Consider the following 19,649-nt stretch of genomic DNA (forward strand, 5'->3'; position numbering starts at 1 on the left):
AGGAATAAATCCAAATTCACTCCCACATCAGCCATGACCTTAAACGAGGTACTGACGTTTGAACAAGCTGTTTTGAAGGAGGTCAACAACATCATTACTGATCGCCCGTTTGATAATCTCTCTAAAGAAGAAAGATCACTCCTCAGACACCTGACAGAGGATGGTACCATCATATTGAAACCCGCAGACAAAGGAGGGGCCATTGTCATCCAGGATAAACATGTCTATGATGATGAATGCATACAACAGTTATCTAACATCAGGTACTACGAATCCATCGATGAAGATCCTACCACACGCCTCTCCACCATGATACAACACTTGACATCTGAAGCAGAGGCAGAGGGATGGATTACCAAGGAAGAGGCTTTATTCCTTCTGAACAACAAGCCACGTACACCGTACTTCTACTGCCTCCCTAAAATTCATAAGGGAGTCTCCCCCCCACCAGGCAGACCCATTGTGTCCGGGATCAACTCCCTTTTGGAACCCCTGAGCAAATTCTGTGATGTGTTCCTACGCCCCCTGGTGACTCAGACCCCGACGTACCTGAGAGATACCACAGAGGTGCTCAACCTCATTGAGGGTTTCGCCGCACCAGAGTCTATTAACCTGTTGGTCACCTTAGACGTGGAATCGTTATACACTAACATTCCCCAAGATGCCACATTGGCGGTCCTTGATAAGGCCCTCCGTAACATCGACCCATGGACGTCACCAACTCCGATTACCTTCATCTGTGACTGTGCGACGATAGCACTTAAAGAGAACTTTTTCGCCTTTGAGAACAACCTCTATCACCAAACACAGGGCACCAGTATGGGGAGAACCTTTGCGCCGAGTCTGGCCTGCCTATACATGGCAAACTTCGAAGAAGAACACATCCTAACAGAAACCAACCCATATAAGAACAACATCATGTTATAGCGCAGGTATATCGATGACATAATCATCTTCTGGAAAGGGGATGAAGAGACATGCCAGACATTTTTTACATGGATGAATACATTAAATCCATACCTTAAATTTGTGGGCACACAGTCATCTGAATCAATACCATTCCTTGACCTACTGATATCCCTAAAAGAAGGGCGTTTGATGACCACCAACTATAAAAAGCCCACAGATAGGAATAGTTTACTCCTATTCCAAAGTCACCACCCTAAGGCACTAAGAAATAACTTACCGGTTGGGCAATTCCTCCGCCTACGCCGCAACTGCAACACCATCATGGAATTCGAAAAAGAGGCAGACACTCTAACAGAGAACTTGACGCAAAGAGAATATCCCAAGAAAATCATAAAGCAGGCACGTAAAAGAGCCAGGAATAATCACAGAGAAGCTCTACTGGAAATCAAAGAAAAAACCATCTCAGATACACTAACATGTGTAACATCTTTCACCCCGAACTCCAACAAAATCCAGAGAATAATCAAGAAACACTGGAAGATCCTGGAGATGGGGGAGTTCCAACCAGGCCCAAAACCTCTCTTTGCATTCAAGAGAACACGAAATCTGAGAGACATGCTAGTCCATACACGCCCTAGGATCATTATCAAGACACAACCAACTCTATGGAATCTTCCCCCGGTAACTGGCCATTATCCATGTGGTTCGTGCACAGTATGCCCACTGACTAGCGCCACCAAGGAACTTGATCTGGGACTTGCAAAACCTTGGAAACAACTACACCATACCAACTGTAACACGAAAAATTGTGTGTACATGATTACCTGCCCCTGTGGCTCACGATACATTGGCATGACTATGAGACCAATCAAAACACGAATTGGTGAGCATAAGAGCACGATTCGGTGCAAACGCACAGCAACCAGACTACAAAGCCATTTCTTGGAAAAGAATCACTCCCCTGAAAGCTTACGATGGACTATCATCAAATCTAATCCCCAATGGTCAGCATCCACACTGTTTAGGCAGGAACAACGATGGGTGTTTAAATTGAGAAGCAATAAAGGGGGACTGAATGAAGATATCCCCTGGGTTGAATTATCTTGTTAGTGGTAGATCACGAGATGATCTTAGGTAGCATGTTACATCGAGCACCACAACTTGATGACCCAGTTAGATTATGCATTAACACCATCAGCCCGATTATAATAATCTGAGTATCAGGGACACCAGCCACTCACCACATGCAAAACTAAGACATTGGTATGATGACACGTCAGTCTGGCATGTCCCTGTTGACACGATGCTGTATGTCAACTGCTGTATCTGCAGTCTTGGGTGCTTATTATTTGTATTTCTATTTTTTGAAGCATCATTCAATGACGGTTACTCTTACGATGTGATGTGGTGCAATCCCCCATATAGCAAGAAGAGTAGCCTCCTCATACACCTTGGCTGCTAATACTACATTGCTCTATTATGCATTACCAACATTTCCACACTTACTGAATCGCCACGGGTACATCACATGACCTGCGTTTCGTGGCGTAGAGCGCTGGGGTCATACCCCGACTGAGGACTTAGTTGTTTTCATCACGTCCTTTTCGGACCTGGCACACCCCCTCTTTTCCACTTTCTCGTATCTGAGAACACCATCTTGAGTTAATATATAATATATATTGATTAAGAATTCCGTTTTTTCAACATGTCGGGATATCTCACAATAGCATGTGTCTACCTTAGTGGTTTGTTTATTGAGGTATTGTACCATACCTTTCGTTAACTATCCATCCCCTGACCTCCCGTTATCAGTCAACACCTCCCGTTGGCCCGTTTTATACCATTCCAACATGGCCGCTGCAGCCATCAGCCGAGCCCCTGTCTGTCCTCTTACGTGCATCCTGACTCGCGGGCGCTTCCGAGAGGACGTCATCATTCGGGGCCTGGTTCCTGTCCGGCAGCACTACATAACCCACTGGTTAATGTATACTGATGTTACCGGCAGAGCAACCGCACGGGTAGGTCACCCCGCAACTTAAGGCAACGAGTCAAGTAAGTACCGGTACCTGTGACTCGGGACGCACGAGCAGCTACCTCTATTCAGGTATTGTTACTTCGCTCTTACCTCTAACATTATTACTATCTACAGCCTTACAACGCGGCTCACGCTGACGGAGCCCATCACCGAGTTGGAGAGGGTAGGCTTGCGCCCGCGTTTTATGTGTTGTTAGATTTTATATGTCTTTTTAATTTTACACCTTTCTGCCTGCTCCACCATACGTGTACATAGCAGCTAGGTCACACCGTGCTAGTTACCTCACCGGAGAGAACTCCATGGGCACCGTACACGACCGGCACTTGCACCGCTCTGTTATAGTTTAGTCACTCTCCCCTCTACATTCAGCGGAGACACAGTTTTATTACCAGACTGATCCCCTACTCTCAGGATGTGCAGAGCCTCCGCAGCACCGTATCACCCTTCTTTAAGGGGACACTACATACCTGTATCCACTCAGCACCATTACAGTGTTGAATTCCAATGAGTTACTACCACCCCGTGTGTCGCACGCATTTCCTTGTAGGAACTATCACCCCTGGACTTTTTTCCCGTTTACGCTGGGCAGTATCCCGGCACCCTGCCGCTAAATAAGCATGATCACTATATAACGATCTCGGTGGGTTTTATGCACTGGGCACCAGAGCACAGAATGTGCACGAGTGTCCAAGTTATATCAATAGCCTTGATATGTTACTACCTCTTCCCTTTCTTCTTCCCTCCCACCCCTCCCCCCTTTTTTGTTATGTCTCCTCTTAGGCTGTGAACATGAATTACGTATAATAACGGATTCTGGACACGAATTGTCAAGCATACCAGACCTAGGTAACGAATGGGATTACGGGCTGTCTCTTCCCGAACCCGTTCTTCTATTATTCTTTTTTTTGGTCCTGACGAAGCGCTCCTGGATCCAATAGGGACCATCAGATAGCGCGAAACATGTTGACCTGACTTTCTTTATAGCACTTTTGTTAATACACTACACGGGTTGAGAGAAGTGGGACATTATTTGGTTCTGTTTCCCCTCTCATTATAGCACTATCGTGCATCTCCATCCCCGTCAATGTTTTAGTTTGAACCAGGGACCTCCCAATTAAACTATTTTTGGACCCTGTCTCAATTTTATAACCTGCACTCACTAGCACACCCCTACCCACACACCCACACTCACAAATTCGGCAACTCCTAAAAGAACTCCACCAGAGAGCCCCTAACCAAGGGCCCGTGAGGGACTGCAGCACCACCCCCACGAGGAGTAATTGTGCCCAATGATGATGCTAAACATCCGCAAGGGTGTGTGAGGGCACCAAGTACCACAACAAGGAGTATCCTCTCCTCACTCTACACACTCACTTTGTCCTTGGAGACATTCCCTACTCTTTACAGCTTATCCTTTGGCTAGTACTATCTTTTTCTTTATGTAGGAACTGTAACCATCCTTGGAATAATATATGACTTTTAGGAGCATTGGTTCAGGACCTTTTTCATTTCGCTCCTAGTCCCCTCTCTTATTGATTTGTTGAGTCTATTCTAATTGCCTCATTTACCATCACTGACAACTCATTGTCTGTGAATTTGGGCATTTCTTCTGTGACATGGTGTATGCTGTGCAAACATAAGACAAGTGCAGAGAGAAAGGTAGTGGTGGAGGTGTGTAAGGTGTTTCAGATGAGTGGGTGAAAAGTCTTGGTGTGTGGAGATAGATGGGTGTGATGGTGTGCTGTGTGATAAGTTGCCTCTCCTAACAGCTGTGGTGTCTGGCACTTCAATGCTGTTGTTTGGCAAAGGATGATGGTCAGGAAAGGGGTTGGGTTTAAACTCTGCTACGTGGGTGTGTCCACCTGAGGAATGACCATCAGGTGTATTTTTCTGTTATGACCAGGGCTTTCAGCGTGATGATAAAACTGGGGGGTCTCTCATTGGTGCATGGCAGATGTAATTAAGAAGGTGGCCTAATACACTTAAGCCAACAAGTTGAACTTAGCATAGTGTGCCGCTCCACTGAGATTTTGCTTCTTTTGTCCATTTATCCAGCTATTTGACACAAGTAACATTGCACCTACAATGAGCAAGGACTGTTGTCAATGGTTGTAAACTGCATAAGATAAATAAGCAAGAACTATTACTTCATTTTATATCATATTGCAAATGCTTTTGTTCTTATGGGCGAGCGTGTGGCCTAGGACTAAAGCTGCCGACTTTCGAGCTGAGGAAGCAGGTTCGAGCCACATGTAGGCTCGACATCCTGTGACTCAAAACATGAATGTGTGATTGTGTTATGTAACTGGTGCTCAAGTTCTCACTATATGATATGGACAAAATTTGTCTTTTTGAAGGTACCTCAAAAGCAGTGATGGATGGTACTATTGCAGAGTTAAGCATTTTTAAAAACATTTTTGGCCACCCTGAAGGTGAAGATGAAGAGTTCGATAGGGACTCGTTTAGGCACCTACTTTTCAGAACTGTCAGTGCAGAGCAGGAGGGAGAACCAGCCCACTTAAAGGCCTGGTTCTGACATTGCATCTGACAGTCATTGATCATGTTGCCTTATCGCGATCGCGGCGTTCGTAACGCAATGCAAATTGCATTCTATCGAAAAAAGCTTGAAAGGTAATGTGTGCTTGTACTGAATTTCCTCCATCTGTGGCTAGGGTTCTATATCAAACATTTCGTTTGGTCTTTGCAATGGAGGATAGGAAACATTTTGAAAACGTGTATGTCCAGCCATGTATATTTTTTGCCTGGGTTTCTTGTTGGAGAAATTCTTGTAAGAGACATTCCACATAAGGTTCCACTCTTTCAGTGGTTCAATAGAACTCCTTCCACATGGATGTTAACTCTTCACGAGCGACTGGCTGTTTCTTTCTGCTTGGCTTACATGTTTTGATGTTGTTAATATAGGTCTTGTAACTAACCATAGAGCACTGCATAGTCACTGGACGAAACACTTGTTCATTGTCCATGGACGACACTTGTGGCTTTCTGCTATACCCATGCTATTGTAGGTTATAAGCAGATGCTTGCTCTGCTCGCTCCCCGAGGGTCTCTGCTGTTTTTGGCCTCCCATTCCACTTGTGGTAGTGTCCATATGTGGATAATGAACACCCTACTCTCATCATGCCTGAGTGCACTGGCCCTTCCCGCAGCTGTCTTCACAGTTTGATCCTACAGACAAGCTTTACCTGGCAGACTCTGCAGTCCTTTGCAAATGTTTAGCAATATTGCTATTACATTTCTGACTGCTACAATATGATGTTGGTGCCCTGAACGCTTGTCTCATTGGTATCAGTATCGTGACCTTCCATTTCAGGAGTTTTGATCAGTTCCCAGACATTTTAGTGCTTCCCATTGACAAAAGGCTGTAATGTCTAATATTTAGCTTTCCGTGCACTTCATCATTTGATTTTGCTCTTGAGAAAGTGTCACTCCTAGTCGTTGAATGTCACTCATATCTACACTGAAATTATGAAAATGTCACACATAGCAATCTGAAACCTTGGCAGCAATGTCTTCCTACTACCTGGCGCCGCAATATCATTCTGCACCGCACCCATAGTGCTACCTGCAGAGGAGCACACACAGTCCGCTGTGCCTGGCGCCACCTTGTCTCATCGGGTGCCAAAACAGAGAAGAAGAATAATGCTTCTGCTGCCTGCCGATACCATATGAGAACACAGGATACAAATGAAGCTGGGCCCTCCTCCCGGGGTTGTCAGTTTCACCCCCGGATGTGTGTGGCACAGAAAGTCCGGCCTGATGACCTCACAATGCTGATACTATAAACAAAGTATCACACTCTGACAGTCCTGTCACAGCCGCCAGTCTATTGCAGCAGAGGCACTGGACTCTACCTGACACTGAGCCTCTGCCTGACACTGAGCCTCTGCCTGACACTGAGCCTCTGCCTGACACTGAGCCTCTGCCTGACACTGAGCCTCTGCCTGACACTGAGCCTCTGCCTGACACTGTGCAGCTGTGCCTGCCCTGACATTGATGCTGTCTCACAATGAGAGTTTCGGACCTTGATGCTGCAGTGCGATCGCGGTATCATGGTCGCACTAACTTTATACTACCTTTTTTAATTCACCCAGGCTCAGCACACAGCCAGTCAAGGTGTCAGAAATGCGTGATAATGCATTTTAATGTGGTGATAGAGACCGCAACATTAAAATGATGCGTGGTACTTGGCAGGGCTCAACAGCAGAGTGGCAGCTGCGCCAGCTTCCCCCTCGCGACGAACTGCTACAACAAGGGTAGCAGCAAGCTTCCCACCCACCCTCAAACAACAGGTACAGCATTTGGCAGCAGCAGAGCAAGCAGCCGTTCTATGAAACAGATACCTCACAGGTAATGTAGAGCAAACGTCCACGCTTCTAGAACATGTACCTTTAAGGCATCTCTGACATGGGAAGCAGTCTGATCTCTACTACATTCTCCCAGCTTTCACTAGTGATGATGTTATCAAAGTTTCTGTCCTATTCTGAATGTGCTGCTGCACTGACTACTGTGTCTATTGTTGTTGGCATATTCTGTAGTCTTGCTGTGTAGTCTTGTGCTGCCAGTTGCTGCCAGGCCTTATTGCTACAGCTGCTGTTACCGCGTTTAACTGCTGCTGCTGCTGTGATATCTTGCCAGTCATGTCGTGACCACTCTGAGCCCTGCTGTCAATTCAGTAACTCCTGCTGTAGTCATTTTCTCCCGTGTTGCTCCTCTCACCAAGTCCGTCTCTCAATGCCAAATACCACCTGCTTCTGACATGCCTGTTCAATTTTTGGCCTTTTTATGCGAGCCAATACATCCTAAGAATTGGTCAGTTTCTTGTGCTTCTCTTCACCAGTGCACATGTTGTATACTCGGGTATGCGATGCTCTTGTTGTTTGTTGAAGATCTATTATTCCATATACATTTCACCTACTTAGAGTGAGCTTATGGTCACCCCCTTGCTCTTTATGGGATGGCATTGTTTTCTTTTTTTTTTGTTTGAGTTTATTAAGAACAACATGATAAACAAAGGGAACAGCAATACAATTAATTATAATGAATCCTTTTTAACATAAAGATTATAGAAAAAACAAAAATAAATGAAAATTATAACTATCACGCTGTGTGCAAGAGAAATATAAACAATAAAAAGGAAGGCAAAAAAGGGGGTAGGGAACAGTGTACAATTACTTTATAAATTTTAATAAATAAACACTGTAAGCATAACAAAATGACAAAGTATAAATCTAATAGCATAAATAACATCTAATGATCTATTGAAAAGACAACAAGGTGAAATCAAGGAGGCTTCCGTACATCATCTGATACATTAGTAACTTTAGGATTAGAGGAGATGGACAAGGATAAATACGTAGGTAATGGGAGCCATAAGAGATTCCTCTTGATCGCCGGAGATATAGGAGAAACATAATTGGTGTCTAATCTATGATGAAAACAAACAGCATTCCACCAGGATCTAAAAATGACTTTATCTGCTTGTTTCCAGTTAGAGGTTATTAAGTGAAAAGCAACAGCTATCAATAGATCTAACAACTTAAAATATGATGATGACTGAGGCCATTGGGGTGATAGAGTACCTAAAAATATGTTGATTATGGAAAAAGGGACCTTAACCCTGAAAATCTTACCGATTTGGGTCCAAACCTGCTGCTATAACAAATAGATAGGAGGGCACTCAAATAACATGTGTTTTAAACGGGCATTAGAGTTTGATGAAAAAGATGCTAAAGTTGCTGGAGTAAATAACAAATGTTGATTAACAAAATAAAGGGTCTGAGTGGTATTTTCAGCTCAAGAGATTTTGTGCAGTTTAAGCCATAGTTTATCCCATATACTAGTTGGCCAACCTTGGGGGGCTGGAAGAGAGTGGTAAAGCAAGAAGATATTGGATGAGAGAGGGACGTAAAAGAGCATATTGTGAATTAAAGGTAGCTGGTAGAGAAAACTTAGTTTGGAGATCAATAAATGATAAGGGTTGATCGTCAGCTAGAAGGTGAGATATCCAACTCAAACCTTTAGATCTGGAAGTCTTCCAGTATATGGTACGATTCTTAATTCTTTATTCTATTGAGGGATAAGATGTTGGTAAAAGAGGAGTTAAAGTTTACTTGAGTGGGAGATGATGGGAGAAAATAAAAATGAGATATACGTAGAAATATCAAGAATTTCTTCAAAATCCAAAGCGGAAATAAGAAATTTCTCTATCTTAATCCACAATGGAGGATGTAAGGGGAGTTCAGAAGAGAGCCAATGGGCAGCCTGTTTTAGGGAAAAGGCGGTGTGATAAGTTTTAAAGTCAGGAAACCTAAGACCTCCATTGAGTTTATCCTTTTTTAAAGAGGACAAAGCCTTATTTCAAATCAATTCAGTCCCACTAAGAGAGGAAGAGAGGCCAGAGCGCAATCGTATCATTTAATGTTTTGGTTATGTGGTCAAAATTTAATTTTGATGTCTCAGGAATCGTCGGAGAAAACCAAAAGCCCAGATATTTTAGTTTAGAGGGCTGCCATGAAAAATCTGTGTGAACAAAAAGATGTTTATGACATAGAACATTTAAAGGCAATACTTCACACTTATCGGTATTAAGTCGATATCCTGATAATTGAGAAAATAGATCAACTTGTTGAAGAAAAGGAGGGAGAGAGGTTATAGGGCTAGAACAATATAGGAGAATGTCATCAACGTAAACAGACATTTTAACCTGATTAGGACCAAATTGGAAGCCTGAGAATCGAGCATTGTGTCGGATTTTAGTAAGAAGAGGTTCCAAAGCAATGGCAAACAATAGAGGAGATAAAGGGCACCCTTGTTGTAAGGAAAATAATCTGAGATTTTACCATTAACACACATCGAGGCTTTCGGAGCAGAATACAATAGAGAAATCAAAGCAATCAATTTAGGGGGAAAACCAATCTATCTTAATGCATGAAACATAAAATCACATCCAATCCTATCAAAAGCGTTTTCTGTGTGCAAAGCGATAGCAGCAATAGGATGATCTAAAGATGAGGCCTTGCTGAGGACATTAAAAAAGACTTGAGAGTTGTCAAAATCTAGAGGTCCCTTAACAAATACAGATTGCTCAGGGCCTATAAGATCAGGCAAAAAGGGGTCAATGCATAACGCCAAAATCTTAGCAAAAATCTTGTAGTCAGTATTGACTAAGGAGATGGGACGGTAGTTCTTACATAAGGGAAGGTCTTTATTATTTTTTGGAATTAAGCAAATCACGGGTGTTTTGGAAAGTGCCATGAGAAGTACCTTTATTAATGAAGGAATTTAATAAAAGTAAAAGATTGGGAAGGAGGAGATTTGCAAAATGGTCATAAATTTCAACAGGAGCCTTCCCTCGCTGTAGTACCGAGACTGCATGAGTGATTTCCAATAATGAAATATCAGCTCCCAATGAGTCAAAATTAATAAGGTGGGAGGAAGGAGAAGCAATGGATTGGAAATAAGATGATAGATCTGATTGCTCTGCTTGTGTTTCTGGGTAATACAATTTTTTAAAAAAAGAAACAAATTCATTCAAAATATAATTGTCTTTAAAAAGAGGAATCCCTGCGGGACCTTGTAAGGATTCTATTCTAGTTCTGTCCTTGCTAATTTTTAGATAATTAGCCAATAATTTCCCATTTTATTCTGGCCTCCATAATAATGAGTACTATTTTCCAGTAAATAAGAAGAAGCAGCATCCGTAGATAATCCATTAAAAGTGAGTTTAGCATCAATAAGATTTTTCAGGGAAGATTCATCATTAGAATGAATGTAAGTATATTCTAACTGTTGGATTTTATTAAGTAGTTAAGTCGATTGGACATCTATAGATTTTTTCTTTTGTGAAACAAAGTTCATTAAAAAATCCCTAGCGGCTGCCTTAAAGGAATCCCAAGTCATTCTGAAAGTAGAGTCAGGGATTGAATTGATGGTGAAGAATTCAGAGGTGAAAGAACTGAATTGTTTACGGTCTAAAGGTAAGGAATTATTAAAGCGCCATGTAACTGAGTGTGGTGAGAAGGGTATAAGATTAAGGTCAACATGAACTGGAGCGTGATCTGATATTAAAATTCAAGTGGGGCAACCAGAGTGGATTTTCTACTCTTTTAGAACACAAGAGGGCTCCTTGTTTTTATATAGATGAGGTCTGTGAGTCTCCCAAGTCTCCAGAGCCTTGCACCGCTGATGAATGCTCAGCTCGGCGGTTATCCCCCGCCATAGACAAGACCCCTGTGGCAGCCACCACAGTTCTTTACTGGAACCTTGCTGGCCTTCACCATAAATGTACTACGACCTAGTGGTCTCATTTTACGTCCAAGTTCCACAATCTCTGCCTGCAGGAAACCTGGTCAGTGGACCCAATCCATTGTAATGGCTTCAAAACATATCATTGCCCAGTGATCCAGTCCAACTGTAGGTGACCTAAAGGGGGCTGGTGTATTTATTTGTCAAATATGTAGTCTCCCCTAAATATTAAAGTAATCGCCACCAGAGTGTTCTATCAAATTGTTACTCTCCAAATTTCTGAGCATTCTACCCTGGTCATTATTAATTTCTACAATAATGCCTGTTCATGGGAAATTATTACAGTCCTCCACCAGTAAGATCAAGATTTGGGGACAGCTTTCCCCATTGGCTGCAAGGACCCAATTATCTTATGGGGCGGAGATTTTAACATACTCCTTTGCCTGCAGCCATCTAACAAGATATGTGGCATGACATCTCCCGACAATAACAACATCCCCCATTTTCTTCACTCAGAGTACGGAGATACTTTAAACATGATTCCTGAAGCAATGCAATATCAGTTTTAAGTTTAGCTAAATGGGATAACACACGTTGTCTTTTAATGGGGTTACCTAACACTTTACCATTCCAAGTAGTAACGAGGAATGGAATATGAAAAGAATAACATGAACAATCAATATACCTACAGTAGCAAAGTTAAGAACAGGATGAAACAAATATGAAAAGGAAAAGGGATAGAAATAGTGCTTCTGTTTGATAAGAAGAGGAAGGAAAAAGGGAATAATGTCACAGGTAATAGGAAGGAGAAAAAGGTAGAAAAGAGCCAGGAAATACCAAGAAAGGGGAATCAAAATAAAAGACAAAAAGACAGTACAAGTCATACAAATGATGACTGAGAAACATACCTACAAGATACAAAAACGAAATGAGGGTGGTGACACCAGAAAACAACGACAACAGCACTTGAAACCTACCAAATGTCATGGCAGCCTTTAATTGGATATAGACATCAACATACAGGGGAGACCATATAGGAAACGGGAAGCAAGAAACACACCTATATTTGGAAGAAAAGAGAAATATAAATCCAAAACACTTAAAAAATGTAAACACGAGTGAGATAAATATTAAGTAAATTATACAGAAATTAGAGCAGCCAGAAAAAACAAAATGACAATTAAGTAGTGTTAGAAAAACCCCACTCCCACACCGGAAAGGGTGGTGGTAACGGGGTTTTTCCAGACATACACAGTGGTAGCTTGGCTCGAGTGGTCAGGGGTCAGGCACCGTGTTAAGCATACGCAATACCCACACAATAACCATGCGTGCATCCGTTCCAAAAACGACACTACACCTTAAAAATTATACTGAAAATATATCTCTTTATCTTCTTTTCTCTTAGTTGCTGATTAAATAAATATTAATACAATCACAGTACACAAGGCTTTTTCTGTGGAAGGGTACGTCAAATAAATACTGTCTTAACGATTCAATAAATAAGGTAGATCATAAATAATCAAGGCATCAATATAAGTGCATTACATTACAGGGAATTAAATATTATGAGGCAATAAATACTGCGAGACCATAAATATTGTGCGACAATAAATACTGTAAAACAATAAATACTGTGAGGCAATAAATAGGATAAATACAATAAATACAGTGCTCTCAATAAATAATAAAAGCCAACAGTGACACTTGTAAATCAGTTCACATTCCTGAGGTACTATGGGATGATTTGACCCAATCCCAGCTTGTAAAGATTTGGATGGCCTGAGGGGTATACTCCCTGGCTTGGACATGGTTGAGGCCTAAACTGAGGTAGATAAAGGGGGAATCTAGAGATCTGGCTCTCCCACACTACACAACCCCTCTGTATTAGTCTCAGCTCACCCCTGGCACAATCAAGCTGGTTCCAGCACCCTAGGTTAGTCTCTCAGGGCTCCACAGGGCCTTAGGCGCCCTCTATTCCACTTACTGCCCTTTTTATGAAGCTCCGACGCCGCTGGAGTCGTGTCGACGCCGTGAGGCGGCTCCGGTTCGATGTCGGGGCCTCGGCACAATGTCAGCTCTTGACGACGTCGATAGGCGGCTCCGGTTCGATGTCGGCGGCCTCGGCTCGATGTCGACCTCCGGTTCGATGACGTCGGGCTGTCTTGGCTCGATGTCGACTTCGGGCAGCTCCGGTTCGATGTCGGCGGCCTCGGCTCGATGTCGGCCTCCGGTTCGATGACGTCGGGCTGTCTTGGCTCGATGTCGACTTCCGTCGGCTCCGGAGTGCGACCTCCACTCCCGACCTCCGGCACGATTCTCTTCAGGTTCCGGCGACTCCGGAGTGCGTCCTCCACTCCCGACCTCCGGCACGATTCTCTTCAGGTTCCGGCGACTCCGGAGTGCGATCTCCACTCCCGACCTCCGGCACGCTTCACCTCGGTCTCCGGCGACTCCGGAGGGCGGACTTCACTCCCCCGTCGACGCCGCTCACTCGACCTCGGGTGACTTCCTCCTCGACCTCTGGTACTCTCCACGACCTCCGTCGGCGCCCTCTCTCGACCTCTGGCGGCTCCGGGTACGACGTCTGCTTTCCAGTCAGCGCCGCTTCTCCACCTCGGGCTCCAGGTCTCCAGGCTTCACGACGTTGGACTTCAAGAAGTTACCAGTAACCAGGTCAGGAACTTGCTGTTCTTTACTTTTAAGGCCTGTTCCTGCTGTCCAGGTCCTTAAGATGGTTTTCTCTTGCTTTCTCCCACACAGGGCTCCAGGCTGGGCTCAGTCAGTAGGGACTAGTATCAAGGGTGGGTTTATGGACCCCCCTCCAGGCACAAGTTTCCACCCCTGCTGCCTCACTCCTTCCTCCTTCAGGTTTCTGCTCCTCTCTCTTCACCAGTCAGGTGCCAACTGCCCGCTCCAACTGTCAACTCTGGCTTAGCTTCCCAACATTCCAAACCGCCTCCAACTGTCACAAGGTTCCAGAATGTTGCAGAAGGTTCTAGTAGGTTCCAGTGATGTCACAGGTGACAATGGGTGGCCACCATTTTGTGCTCCAGGCCCTCAGACAGAAGTTCCAGGGGTAGATAAAATGGCTCCCTGAATCTGCATCAATACTAAAAAGTCTGGTGGTTCCCAAAAAGGAAAAAATACTAACAGGGTTTGAGGCAAAAGTGGGACAAAATAAATAATGATGAGGAGGGACCACCCAAAGGGCTGACAGGTCTAACACGCGTCCCCCCCAGCTGAAAGTGGGGAGAGCTACCCAACCCCTTGGGAGTTCTCATCACTAAGGCGGAAATACCTTGAGAGACCGTCTGCATTGGCGTGGTCCACTCCAGGCCGATGTTCCACCTGAAAGTCCATTCCCTGTAGGGAAATAGACCACCTCAACAACTTGGGATTCTCCCCCTTCATCTGCATCAGCCAACGAAGGGGTCTGTGGTCGGTCTGAACCAGGAAGTGCGAGCCAAACAGGTATGGCCGCAACTTCTTCAGAGCCCATACCACTGCAAAGGCTTCACGCTCTATTGCACTCCACTTCTGATCCCTGGGAAGTAGTCTCCGGGATAGGAAGACCACGGGTTGATCCAGACCCTCTTCATTGAGTTGCGATAACACTGCCCCAATGCCATGTTCTGATGCATCTGTCTGGACAATGAACTCCTTGGAAAAGTCTGGGGCCTTTAAGACCGGGGCCTCGCACATGGCTTGCTTCAGCTTCACGAAGGCCTGCTGACAAGCCTCCGTCCAGACTACCCGTCGAGGTTGTTTCTTGGACGTGAGCTCCGTGAGGGGGGCTACGATGGTACCGTATCCCTTCACGAAGCGGCGGTAGTATCCCGTGAGGCCCAGAAAAGCTCGGACCTCACTCTGTGTCTTGGGGGGTTCCCAGGCCATGATGGCCTCGATCTTCGCCTGGAGGGGTTGCACCGCTCCCCTTCCCACCAAGTGTCCAAGGTACACTACCGACCCCTGCCCGATCTGGCACTTGCTGGCCTTGATCGTTAACCCAGCTTGTCTCAGGGCCTGGAGAACAGCTTGCAGGTGACGCAAGTGATCCTCCCAGCTGTTACTGAAGACGGCTATGTCATCCAGATAAGCAGCAGAGAAACTCTCCATTCCGGTGAGGATCTGGTTTACCAGGCGCTGAAACGGGGCAGGTGCGTTCTTGAGCCCAAAGGGCATCACACAGAACTGGTAGTGGCCATTGGGCGTGGAGAAGGCTGACCTTTCCCTTGCTCCATCGGTCAAAGAGATCTGCCAGTACCCAGAAGTAAGGTCAAAGGTACTTAGATATTGGGCAGCTCCCAGCCGGTCAATCAATTCATCCGCCCTAGGGATCGGATGAGCATCAGTTTTGGTTACTGAATTCAGTCCCCGGTAGTCCACACAGAACCTCAGTTCCGGTTGGGCACCCGGTGGTGCAGCTTTTGGTACTAACACCACCGGACTGGACCAGGGGCTGCTGGAAGGTTCGATCACTCCTAGCTCCAGCATCTTAGTGACTTCACTGTTAATGCTGGCCTTCACCTTGTCTGACATCCGGTAGATCTTGGACTTCACAGGTGGGCTGTCTCCTGTGTCCACATCATGGACGCACAGGTGAGTCCTACCCGGAACAAGGGAGAACAACGAAGAGTACTGTCCCAGGACCTGGCGGCAGTCCTCCTGCTGTTCAGGAGTTAGAGATGGGGAGAGAATCACTCCCTCCACCGACCCATCCTTCTCTTGAGACGCAAACAAATCGGGGAGAGGCTCGCTTTCCGCGTCCTCTGCTCCGTCAGTCACCATCATCAAAATGACTTCGGGCCTCTCGTGGTGGGGTTTGAGGCGGTTGGCATGCAGCACCCGTAGGGGCTGACGAGGGGTTTTAAGATCCACCAAGTAGGTAGCCTTACCCTTCTTCTCCAACACCTCAAAGGGTCCTGACCAGCGATCCTGGAGGGCGCTAAGCTCTCCTGGTTCGATCACCCACACCTTTTGGCCAGGCTCCAACTCCACCGGGTGAGCGTTGTGGTCATACGACGCCTTCATTACTGCTTGGCTGGCCTCCAAGTTGTCAGAAGCTTGATTCCACAACATTAGCCATTTGGCTCCGGAAGGCCAGCATGTAGCTCACCACGTCCTGGGGAAGCTTTCTGGGAGTTCTTTCCCATCCGTCTCTCACCAGGTTGAGAGGTCCACGTACAGGGTGCCCATACAAAAGCTCGAAGGGGCTGAAGCCCACTCCCTTCTGTGGCACTTCCCTGTAAGAAAAGAGTAGACAGGGTAGGAGGACGTCCCATTTCCTCCGCAGGCTTTCAGGCAGACTTCTGATCATGCCTTTCAAGGTTTTGTTAAACCTTTCCACCAGACCATTGGTCTGGGGGTGGTAAGGAGTGGTGAACCGGTAGGTCACTCCACACTCCTTCCACATGGCCCGCATGTACGCTGACATGAAGTTGGTCCCCCTGTCGGACACAACTTCCTTGGGAAAACCCACTCGGGTAAAGATTCCCATCAGGGCCCTAGCCACAACAGGTGCTGTTATGGTCCTCAGAGGTATTGCCTCTGGGTACCGTGTGGCATGATCCACCAAAACCAGGATAAACCTGTGACCAGCTGTATTAGGTGGATCTAACGGACCCACAATGTCGATGCCCACCCTTTCAAAGGGGGTGCTAACGACAGGAAGTGGTTCCAGGGGAGCTTTCAGCTTCACCCCTGTTTTCCCACTGGCTTGGCAAGACACACATGTCCGGCAGTAGGTATCGGACGACACTTTCATTTGAGGCCAATAAAAGTGTGGGACAAGACGGGCGAAGGTCTTGTCTTGCCCCAGGTGTCCTGCCAAGGGGATCTCGTGAGCCAACTCCAGAAGGAAGGCTCGATAACGTTGAGGGACTACGAAGGCTCGTGACGATCCATGTAGGGGTGCCTTGGGTTCACTGTAGAGGAGGCCATCCTCCCAGTAAACACTGTAGTTCCCTTCAACGTTCCCTGCTGCCTGGGCTGCGGCCTGACGCCTCAGCCCCTCAAGGGTAGGGCACTCCCTCTGGCCCTGGCAGAATTCCTCCCTGGACGGGCCTCCCTCCACGTGCCACTCGGCCGGGATGGGTAGGTCCTCCAGTTCGGTAACATCCCCCACCGCAGACTCCTGGCCCACCACCTCCGGTGGCCTATCCGTCCTACGGGGTGTGGACGCCGAGGCAGGCTCCTCCTGTCCTCGGTTCTTCCCTTGACTGGCAGCTGGCTGGGCCTTTGTTCCAGGCTCCAGCCGAAACAAACTCCCTCTCCGGGTAGTCGCGGACCTTGTGCTCACACAGGCCCAGTCAGGTGTACCCAGCATCTCAGTATGAGTCCGGTATTCCACCTCCTTCCAAGCATTGTGCTCCATGTCATTCCCCAGCAGACAATCAACTGGCACGGCAGGGCTTACGGCAACTCGAAGTGAACCTGCAACCCCCTCCCATTCAAAGGGAACCTCGGCCACCGGATAGTGGCCTGTTCTGCCGTCAGCCATCGCGGCTGGGTGGAGTACATCGGGAATTACCTGCTCCGGAGACACCAGTTGGCTACGCACCATAGTCATACTGGCTCCTGTGTCTCTCAGAGCCTCCCCTCTTTGGCCGTTGATGGTGACCCACTGCCCATACTTTATAGTATTCGCGGGCACCTGGATCTTAGGAACCATCTCCCGTTCTCCCAGGGACACTAAAGTGACACCCGCCCACTCCCTTCCCTTAATTAAGGGCATCTCCTCCCCGAGCACTACACTAGCTACTCCGGGGGTCTTTCCTCCAATGGGAGGGGGTGGTCGTTTCGGGCACTTCGCATCTCCCTTGTAGTGTCCAACGCCACCGCACTCGTAGCAATGGACAACCCTTGGCTGCTGACTCTGGCCAGGATTAGGGTTTCTGGGTGGGTTAGCCCTAGGGGTGAATCCTGTTCCCTTCCCTTGGAAGTTATTTTGGGGGCCTTTGGAGAACTCCTTTTTCTTTTCCCCTCCCTCTTTCTTCTGGGGGGCGCCCTGTCCGGCCTTTTGAGTATCCCCTCCAGTCCCCCTTGTGGACACCCGGGTACTAGCCCAAATGTCTGCCTCCTCAGCAAGCTTCCGGGGATTGGTCAGCTTGCTATCCACCAGGTGTTGACACAGTTCAGGGAAACATTTTTCGAGCAGGTGTTCCTTCAATACTAAATCAAACAACCCCTCGTAGTTCCTCACTTCACTGCCCTGAATCCAACCCTCTAGTGCCTTCTTTGCATAATCCAGGAAGTCCACCCAATTCTGTGTGCCCAGTTTGTGGCTACCCCGGAACTTCTGTCTGTACTTTTCGGGTGTTAGTCCAAACTTTCTTATGAGCGCCACCTTCATGGTGGAGTAGTGGGTCTGCTCATCCTCCTCTAGGGCCAATAAAGCATCCCTACCAGCTGGAGGCATGTACCTGTACAATCCCCCTCCCCAGTACTTCTCTGGAACCCCATGGGCCCTTAACGAGACCTCATAGGCCGCTAGCCACTTGGCAATATCGTCGCCCACTCCATAGCTAGCTACTATGTCCTTTGGCAGGTAGGGTTTGGGTTCCCTAGTGAACTCTCTTTCTTGGTCTTTGCTGCCACCATTAGGAACAGTGTGTGCCCCGACTCTTAGGATCTGAAGATCTATCTCTTTCAGCCTTAGCTCATGAGCCATCCTCTGATCCTCCTTCTCTTTCTCCAGCCTTGCTAAGTCCCATGTGAGCTGTCTTTTCTCCCTCCGGTCTGTTAATTCCACTTCAGACAAGCCACCGCTAGAGGCACTGCTGCCCTTCCTGGAAATGGTTCTGGGCCCCGCTACTAGGTTCCCCACCTCAGGTTGGTACATCCCAGCCCCCTCGCTGTCAGGCTCTCCATCTCTGTCTTCCTGCTCAGCCTTGCTTTCTCATCGTGCCTCCCCCCAAGCCCTTAAGCTGGTTTGGAGTGCACCCTTCTTTGCTCCTGGGGGACAATACACCCCCTCCCGCTGACAAAACTCCCTGAGTTGGGCCATAGTATAGGTTTCCAGGTCTTCTAGCACAAACTCCATTTTGCCCACTCAGAACAGAAGACAGGTTTTTACAGAAGCAATGCAGGGGGGTACCTTTAATAATACCTCCTCCCACCACCAGAGTAAATTTGGAAAAAACAAAAACTCACAATTAGGAAGGCCGCTTTGAGAAAACTCCAGGTGTAGGCCTATGGACTACCCACAGTTATTGTCGAGTATGCGTAGGCACAGCTCAATCCCGCCGCTGAACACCAATTATGTTAGAAAAACCCCACTCCCACACCGGAAAGGGTGGTGGTAACGGGGTCTTTCCAGACATACACAGTGGTAGCTTGGCTCGAGTGGTCAGGGGTCAGGCACCGTGTTAAGCATACGCAATACCCACACAATAACCATGCGTGCATCCGTTCCAAAAACGACACTACACCTTAAAAATTA

This window comes from Triturus cristatus, chromosome 2_2 (genome assembly GCF_964204655.1).
Source record: "Triturus cristatus chromosome 2_2, aTriCri1.1, whole genome shotgun sequence".
NCBI classification, from domain to species: Eukaryota; Metazoa; Chordata; class Amphibia; order Caudata; family Salamandridae; genus Triturus; species Triturus cristatus.